We start from the raw sequence: 9,804 nt of genomic DNA, 5'->3' as shown, positions 1-9,804 counted from the left end.
CTGACATATTTCTTGCCTTTGTTCCTAAAATGATCAAACTAACAGATCAAAGGAAACTCTGAATGGGCTTCTTAAAAATGCGTAAGGTTCTTCTAATGACAGATTCCTTCATGACGCGACTAGACTGCATATCTTCACTACATTAAAGGGTCAGTGTCAAGTTTTGTGTTCTGTCTTGGACTTAACATGTCGCAGTGACTGAAGTTTAGTTGCAGTGAAGAGCAAAGCCTGTAAAATATTTAGAAATATTTGAAGTTTGCACAGAAACAAAGCTTAGTAAGTAGATAAATTATTCATTGGATCTAATAATAAAATGTGTTGTTTGCTTCAATATAACTTGCATGTAATGTGACAATAATCACATTTTCTAAATACCAAAAAACTCAATTTTAGAATTCTGGTAATTTAACCATCTTTTCTTTTTTTTTTTTACTTAATGAAAATATAACTGTTAAGACCCACTCTGAAAGTTGGGTAAACTCTCTTCCTTCTACTTGTTTCCTGGAACATTGCATTAACAATGCATGTATTGTAAATTTAATGAATACTTCATTATGAAAGCTGTGAATTTAAACCCAAAGGGTCTAGCTTATGCACCGATATAAACATAGTGCTGTTTGATTATACCAGTTACATTGAGTAGACAGAATTCAGTGCTTGTGATCAGCAACGTTTTTTAAAATTTAAACACTGAATTTGATGCTTTCAGGAAAGTGATCATTAAAAAAACAACAGCACACAATAAACAACGATGCAACCAATCCACACAGTCTACTGGAGTGTTCTCTATTGTATGTATGTGGTTTAAAGTCACCAAAACATGTTTTTACTGTGTGTTCATTAATCACATGCCTGTTAAATTTGTTAAATCTGTTACACACTCCTCTTGACCCACAAAGAGAAAAATATTTAATTAGAAAGAAGGGAGAAAAATCAAGATGGAGGCATTCCACCAAACCTCTGTCCAGATCTTTTTCTTCTGCTTGTGCACGAGAATCTAAACATTGACTTTTGGTGTGACTCCCCTGTCAACTGCAACAACTGTTTAAACCATCCATTCAAAAGAGACTCAATAAGGAAAGGCACGCAGACACGGCATGCAGCTTGTTCAGTTAGTTGCTTTTAAATTAGATGCCTTTTCCTTCTTGAAGGTGTCGATGAGGAGCTGCTCGAAGAAAACTTAATTGACTACTGAGTCATGAGTTCACAGCTAATACAGCCTTGTTGTTAAATTACTTCCAAATGAGCCCCACCTTCTACTCATTACCTCCTTCAAAGGATTGTTACCAGGAGAAGATCCTCCGTCTTTTTTGTCCCGTCGTGCTCGTCGCTGATGCTCTAAAATATTTCAAAACAAAGAACGGAAGTCAGTAATGAGAAATTGTAGCAAGACTGAGAGCACACAAGAACAAAAGACTTAACAATAGCAAAATGATCACATTTTAATGCATTTCCAGATCTTTCGTCTCCTAAGCATGAAAGGAAAATAAATAAAGATTCTCTGTAATAATTCATACAGAAGCAAAGGAAGGTAAATAATTTAGTATGCTTGGAACAAAAAAGAAAAAAAAAGATGATTTATGTTCTAAAAACAACTCACTCTTTTTAAATGTATAGTAGAAGCAAAGAGAATAACAGTTGTGGATATGAGAGTTAGTCATTAATTTTCCTGTATGTCTAAGTTTAAAGGAATGTCAAAGAAAAATCTGAATTAAAAAAATAAATATATGCTGCTTCAACACCAAAATAAATATTTGTCTTGTTATGCAGTTCAGCCTATAATGTAACTGTGATCTTTTCTTTCTTTCATCCTAAAACAAATATCTGTCACTAAACTCATTAGTGTCACATAAATAAAGCATCAAAGGAAATATGAAAATATTATTATTGCTACTAACAGAGACTCCAGGTAGATGCATACCTTCTGACTTCAGACCTTTGGTTAACAGTTACAGCAGTACTATGCAGAGAAAGTCAGGAAGATCAGACATAAAAAAAAATCCTACATTAAAATTAAAATCAGTTTGGGGGATCAAAAGAAAATTACGAAAGTAAACAAGTGCATTTTAATGAATTAGCATAACATCAGACGCTCCTTTTTTTGGATTTTGAAATGCTTCTGGCGATTTAGTGGCATCTTGACAGGCAGCTTAAGGTGCCACACTTGCTCCTCTACAGAACTGCAGCACCTCAGAGAAAGGCAATTTATTTCACTAATTCAATTCCGAATGTAAAACTCGTTATATAAATTCATTACACACAGAGTGATATATTTCAAGTGGTGTTTCATTTTATTTTTTTGATGATACCGACATTCTGCTAATGAAGGATGCTCTCAAACAGCTGGGATTCTGCACCTCCCCACTCTTTCTACGGACTCTGGATGCTTAAATTTATAAATAAAAAACCAAACTTAGCTTTCATTGGAACAAGATTTTGTAGCTTTGAGCAACAGAACAAAAAAGTTATTTTTCTATTTTGACCAGTAGTAGGAAAAGATCATTTTGAAACATTGATTCTACGTTCAGAACATTCTGAATCTCCCACAAATACTTGAATGGACTTTGCTTCACAGTCATATCCTTTTCTTCCACATTTTTACATAACATTAAAATCTTTAGTGATAACCTTGTATGGCTTTTATGGTGTGAGAGACCTTTCTACTGGACAACTGTATCAGGAAGGAGGATTAACATAAAAAGAAGTTAGGGTAGGTGTTGTGAAAGAAATATTTACCTCTTGATTTGTCACTGTTAGATGTTTCAGATTATTAAACATATTTTAATATAAGACAAAGATGAAATTAGGAAATTCAACACTGTATTCAGGGAAAAAATCCTCCAAACCATCCTGACTCTGTAAAAAAAGACAAAAAAACAATTTGTTTCCTAAAGCTCATAACAAGTTGTGTCACCTTTGGTGGCAACAACTTCTCTGCCATAGTTAAAAATGAATCTTTTATGTCGCTGTGGAGGAGCTGGATCTCAATCGGGCTTGAGTCCAAACTTTGACTATATCACACCAAAGCCTTTACTGTCTTTTTTTTTCTTAGAAATTAAGAAACGCAGTTAATAGTGTGTAAATGTTCTGCTGCATATCCCCAATGTGCTTGAATTTAAATTCCTTCAGGATTTTAAGATGGAAAGCAGAATTTGGAGTTCCTTTAAAAACAGCAAGTTGTCCAAGTTCTGAGATATCTGAATTTCCCCAGAGCATCACACTACTTGTGTTTGATTTAATGAAACATTTAGGTTTGACATAAAAGATCTGAATTTATCACCGAGTAGCAAAAATGTTTTCATGTACCTGTGTGCGACTTTTGGTGTTTGTAGGCTCAAGTGGCTGCACCACAGCACTCTGAAGTGCACAGTTTACAGTCCAGCTTAACATGTAGCAATGACATGCAACTAAGTCAACTGCATAAAAAAGTTCAGGTGATTCAAAGAAATAGTTTTCAACACATTTTGATCTCTAATTGATCCGTATTTCCTCAAATATGAATCCTGATGTGGGTTTAAGGCTGGGACACTGTTGAATGGACAGAGTTTCATGGATTTGGCCCGTAAGGGATAAAAATAGTAGGAAGTGAAGAAGAAGTTGCAGTAGAACATTTTTCTGCAATGTTCTTCATTGCAGAAGAACATTGCATTGTTCTTCTGCAATGATATTCAGAAGAACAAAAAAATCTGAAAATCCCTTTGTCGTGTCAAGAATTCTCCAGCTGCACTCGTGCTGCACCTAAAGTTCTTACTTTTCACTAAAGAAAACCATTATATCTCTCTAACCTCTCTCAGAATTGTTGTCGCATATGTATTGAACCATGAAACTTGAAATTACGGACAGGAAGCGGGTCAAACAGCCTGAGACAATCTTTAAAGGTTGTTACTGCAGAGACCTGAGACCACTGGCTCAGCAGACTCCTAATGGAAATCCTGCGGTCAATTAACAAACGTCTAGAAAAGAGAAGAAGCTACAGATAAAGTGACAGATGAGGTAGCAGCGAGAGAGCGCAACAAATTATTTCTTAAAGCTGTAGTTTCTATAGCTGGATCTTTTGTTTTCCTCTGCTCACGAGATATATAACAACGCTGTATGAAGTGGTTATATGTACCGTTTAACAGATAGTATTGTTGCCTAACTTTAAGCTTTGATGTAAATAAATCTTTGGAGTAACCCCTTGAAGTTCTAAATTTTATTCAATTGGATTTTAATATGTCAGATCAACAAATCAATGCAAACAAATAATACATGGCTCTCATGTTTTATAGAAATATTACAAAAAGTGAGGAATATATTTATTTTTATCCCCTTATAGTTAATACTTCACCCCGCCTCTCGTCCGGAACGTTAGCCTTCCTTCTTTATATGTTAATTGCTAAAACATTTCTATATTTTGTCCTTCTTTATAGGACATTTATAGATTTGTCTTATATGTACATGCTATATAAAAGATTATTGGCAGAGGAAAAACATACAATGAAGTTGTAAGGTTAACCTGAGCTCACCGTAGGCAAAATAATGCCTCTTTACTGACTAAAGAAACTCCTGAATAGTCTGTTTCTCTCATACAGCTCAATTTGGAAGGTGATTTTGCAGGAGAGTACATCTACTTAGAAATGGCTTTTGTCTGAAGACGGTTTTTTGATTGTGAACAACCCTTTTTGGAACTTTTATGCGATGTGGCTCAATCGATTCAATCTCTCCGAAGAGTAGAGAAAAAGCCACTTTGCACCTTTGACACAGAGACCATCATTATTGCTCTTTTCCTCAGGAACAAGGCTGTTTCTGGGCTGAAAGGTAGAAATGGAGCTCTTTCTCTGCAGCCTAGCGAACCAAAGAGGGTATAAAGCTGCAGAGAAACATCCATCCATGGTAGTGATCTGTCTGTGTGAAAGCAGGCAGGAACAGTGACTTCAAGCAGGACCGATCAACAGTCTGAGTGTGAATTGGATAAATATTTTAGTGGGTTTTGCACCATTTATCATTCAGTTCATAATGTTTTCAATTTCGCAGCCAATTTTTCTTGCTTCACACTGATTCCTTTGTTCACTTTCTAACCATTTTTGTATATTTTGTTTTCAGTCATCATTATATGTACTGAATGAACACTATGAAGTTCTAAATGTATATTGCCAGTAAAATAACAAGACAAAACCTTCTTATCTTTTTATAACATTGTTCACTGGGGTAGAAAAATGAACCACGCCTCTCTCTTCTACTCTAGACCCTTCGTATTGAACTTTGTCGCATTTAAACAACACCAATACTGGGGATAAAACCTGTTATAGTATAAAAGGACAAGACAGATATTACCAAAGTGTTTGGCTTTTCTGGTTGACTGTCGGCCATGTCTTCAGTATATGGAGTGATGCACTGTACAAGAAAACAACTTTTAAACAACTGTACGGACCAGTACTTATGATAGGATCACTTTTTCTAGTTTAACGTAAAATTGCCAATCATGACAAAGCATTTTCTTCAACCTGCATATTGCCATCTCTCTATTGTGCAAAAATACACCTCACACTCCTGGTAGAGGTCATGTTAAGGTGGCAACCAAGAAATAATCTATTCAAAATGATAGAAGCTGGATTCTCAGCAGAGAAAAAAAAAAATGATTGAGACAAATAAATGCCAATGGCAATGAGGGAAAGGAAGTCTATGAGAAGAGTTCTGTTAGGCTATCCATGACTTATTTTTAGTGAGTGCGTTTATTTGACAGCTAACTTCCCCGTGAATGGATAAAAGTTACTGCAGTGCCTCGAAAACCACAGCAGCACAAGTTTTACCGTGTTTCATTATGGGTGTTCCAGGTGTACAGTAAAATGTGATGCGGTTATAACAATCAGTCTCACAATTTGTCTGAAAGAATTTTATCTCGCGGTCAAAAAATACATTTGAAGCAGGATTTATTTTTGAAGCTTTTTCTTTAGTGATCTCTATTGCAGACTTAACGTAAACAGATGCATTTCTCACTATCGCCAGGAAGGTATGATATACACTGCAGACAAATCCAAACCTACAAGCCTGGTAAACTATTTAGCAATTTATAAGGTGATATCTGATGTGCTCATGTGCACTGCATTAGCCCAACTCAGAAGACTGATAGAGAGTGGGGGAATGTGATTGAATAATCAACTGTGTTCGACTTTTGATGTGTACTATACTGTGTGATTTGTTGTGACTTTGTTGTGAATGGAATCCAGTGTGTTTGGGTGTTCTGTCAGTTAATGGATGTACAGGCATTCTGTCAAGTTGCTCTTTCAGCCTTATCTGGTCACCTCTTTGGAGAGGATAGAACTGGAGGATATTAAAGGTAGCCGAGGTCTGCTAAGATGTCAATTGAAATCTGGAGCTGAGGGAAATAAAAACAGGAAGGTGCAGAGAAGGAAATGCAGAAGGCGATGGGTAGAAGTGGAAAATTGAGGTTTCTATGGAGAAGACATGAAGAAAGTCAAGGTTGTGTGTACTTTGAAACAAGAAGTTCAACAGAGAATTATACCAGCAAAGGGAGATTTTGACAACAGCACTGAAAAGCCTATATTACTTCATAGGTTTTCATTTGTGCCGCTGCTGCACCAACTAAATTGAATAAACTGAGCTCCAAACTTTTTGGTTTTGAGTGAATTATGCAAATGTCTAAAATTACACAGTCATTTACATGTGAAATGAGTTTAGGCAGCTTTGCATCCATCTGTACTTCTATAAGTATGTGACTGCAAATGAGAGTAATTTTTATGATATTTCTTTCCTGAGTAATAGCTTCTGCTTTACTTTTTAATATAGCACTTGTAATTGCATGTGGGAAAGGCTCAGTTTTGCACACCAGGGTACAATGCACTATTAAATCTCTGGTTAATAGATTTATTTTTTGGAAGCAATATAGATGCATTAGTTTTTTTAATTATTTGCATCAGAGAAATCTGATCTATTCAGATGAAATATGATACTTTTGTTTAAGAAGTTTTAAGATGTTACTAATCTCAGCAGCCGCTGCTACTGTTTGAGAAGAAAACTGGAGCAATTATGTGACAATAAATACCAAACAGATTTTTAGATAACATCTTTCAAGCCTTAGCACTCAGTATTTCATGACAATTACATATTAAAAACCACACGTCAAATCAGGTACTTGAATCTACAGTCTACTGGGATGTTTACAAAAACCAATAAAATATTTATTTTTCTGTCAAACCTAAATTTAAAGTTCCTCCACAGAAACATATCTAAGTAAAACTAGTAAAATGCTGGCTTTTGGTCTTGGTGCATTATCTCAACATTTTTAGTAGCCCATCTGGCAACTACTTGTAAAAGTTTCTGGAGGCGAGCCTAAGGATGCATTCACATCAGTCCTATTTGGTCCGCTTTCATCAAATTCAACCCTGGTGCAATTCGAATGCACATGTGAATCCCAAGCAGACTGGAGACTGCTCCAAAAGCAGGAAACAGATGATGACAGAAGGCATTCTGGGTAAATGCAACTGAAACAAACAAGCAAGTCTGGCGCCAGGAGGAGAAATGGGTCTTATACCAAAGACAAAAGAGAAATCCTAAATCTGTCAGATGATGAGGTTTGAAGTAGTAATGGTTGTAATAAACACTCTGCTCTGCTGAGAAAATAGCAACAGAGTTCATAATGTTGTGCTGTGAAACTTTTTATATGCTGTTGAGGTTTTGACAAATAACTGAAGAGCAGCTCTTTGCAATCTGATTTAGAGGAAGTTTTTTTGTTTTGTTTTGTTTTTCAAAAGACATTTTGACCTAGAACATTCATAAAAGACCAAATATAAATAATTAAAATATTGAATAACATTCTAATTTGAATTTCATGCCACAAAAAACTGACATCTACATCAGTAAATGCTCAAATAAACCGAGTGACCTTATGGTTCAATGGTTGTGTCATTTGTACAATCTATGCTTGTGTGTATGTTGCCCTACACACCACATTCCTTCATGTGTTGATTTTATTAAGACTGTAGATTTGAATTGGCCAGTATGGGGATTGAACCCATGACCTTGGCGTTATTAGCACCACACTCTGACCAGCTGAGCTAACCGGCCACACACACTGTTCAGTTTCCATGGATTTAAGAAATACCTACTTGATCTTAACAGAAAATTTAAGAAAAGTGCCCACATAAAAACATGACCAAACACCAAACATAGCTACATTGTGCATAGACAGACAGACAGACAGATAGACAGACAGACAGATAGATATATGCACAATGCTGCCAGGAAAATGTAGTCTTCTCATAACTGCCGCTGGAGTTTTCCCGGCACGCAAAATGATTGTCTCGCGTGGTCTCGTGTGATTTCCCATGATCTTCTGTGATCTTGCTAGTCATCTTCAGCACAAGATCAGTCTGACTAAAAAGAGTCATGTTATCTCAAACTGATTAAATCTCATCAAAGTTGTTGAATTTCTTGTTTATCCAACATGATTTTATCACGTTTTCGTTTGAAACCTGAAATCATTGTGTTAAAAGTACATGATATTCTTTTGTTAATGTATTAACCCCCTAAGTTCATTTTTTTTGAGTGAATAGACTTCTGTTTCATATTTATTTACACAAGTAGAGCAGGTGGCTCACTCAGCAATTGGCTTGGCCGGAAGTGAACAAACACACTCAACACACACTCCCTGTGACTCTCCAACAACATAATTTATCACTTGGTGATGACTTGATGGCCTGGCCAGTTGGTTGCCCCTGCTGTAACGCTTAGCCAGCTGTGACGCTTGGCCTAATGACTGGAGTGGGCTTTCTTAATGGAACAAAAACCTGCTGGAAATTCGAGGTTTGGCAGGTTCAAAAAGAAAATCTGTCAAAAATGCAAGCAAAGAAAACTGCCCACCGCCTGCACAGGGAGGCGGATTGATCCAACAAAGCACTTTTGTTGTTTTATTGAACAAAGTGAGCTTTGTTATAAAAATGAAGCATATGCTTAAATCAATAGTTTAGGAAAAAAAAAGACTTTCCTGGGGTGGTATATCTTGACCCAGGAAAGTCATGAAATGATACCATGGCCGGTGTTGTTACTGCACAGTCAGTCATCATAGGTGTAAAATTAAAATTGTTGTACTTATGCAGTTCAGCAGCCAGCATGACTGGCTGATCTGTGTATGTGTCTCCTGTTGATGGGTCTGCAACTCAACACATTGTACTGGCAAACGTTATTTGACACTGTAGAAAGATAATGCCTGTCTTCCAGAGTCTTCTCCATAAAGGATGAATTTGTGGCATTCAGAACTAATAGTTGTTTCATAAACGGATTTTCCCTCCTGAGCTTTGGATCCTGCTGCTCCTCCAGTTAGACTGGCCTTCTTGACTGCATCTCAGATTGATGATTCGTTTGCTTAGGTTACAGTTGTTCCAAGCTCTTTCCATGTTAAGATGCTTAATTCATCAGATATTCTCTCGTAATCTGAACTTGTTTTAAACTTGACAGTGTTAATTAGGATATAATATACTGTCCAACTCTGGCTTTGAGAATTAGCCATAAATTGCTACTTCAAGATTTTTTTGAAAACTAACTTATGGACCTTTTAACTTCTGTACTTATTTTTGAGTGGCATCAGGGATGTGTAAGTTTGTGTAATAGCTGTTTTTAAAGGGTAATTACTGAGGACCAAGCTCTCCGTTTATCTCAGAATACTTTTAAAGATTGACGTCCTGCCCTATTGCCATCCAGTTTTTAATCTGTGAACACAGCGTGTGTTTCATATTTCGTGATGAACTCACTGCCAGTTCTGCCAAGAAAAAAAAAAAAAAATATATATATATATATATATATATATAT

General features: G+C 36.2%; 1 protein-coding gene and 1 non-coding gene across 2 annotated transcripts in view; one reads left to right on the top strand and one right to left on the bottom strand.

The window, feature by feature from the left end:
* Positions 1-9,804, top strand: part of LOC106940209 (protocadherin-15-like) — a 42,457-nt gene that overhangs the window by 28,797 nt on the left and 3,856 nt on the right. The window lies entirely within an intron of this gene.
* trnai-aau (transfer RNA isoleucine (anticodon AAU)) lies at positions 7,991-8,064 on the bottom strand. The gene has a single exon. It is a non-coding gene; the product is annotated as a tRNA-Ile (tRNA).

This window comes from Poecilia latipinna, unplaced genomic scaffold, assembly GCF_001443285.1.
Source record: "Poecilia latipinna isolate Pla-1442-1.1 unplaced genomic scaffold, P_latipinna-1.0 Scaffold3127, whole genome shotgun sequence".
NCBI classification, from domain to species: Eukaryota; Metazoa; Chordata; class Actinopteri; order Cyprinodontiformes; family Poeciliidae; genus Poecilia; species Poecilia latipinna.
Note: the sequence above shows the minus strand (reverse complement) of the source record. Positions and strands in the feature narration are given on the sequence as shown.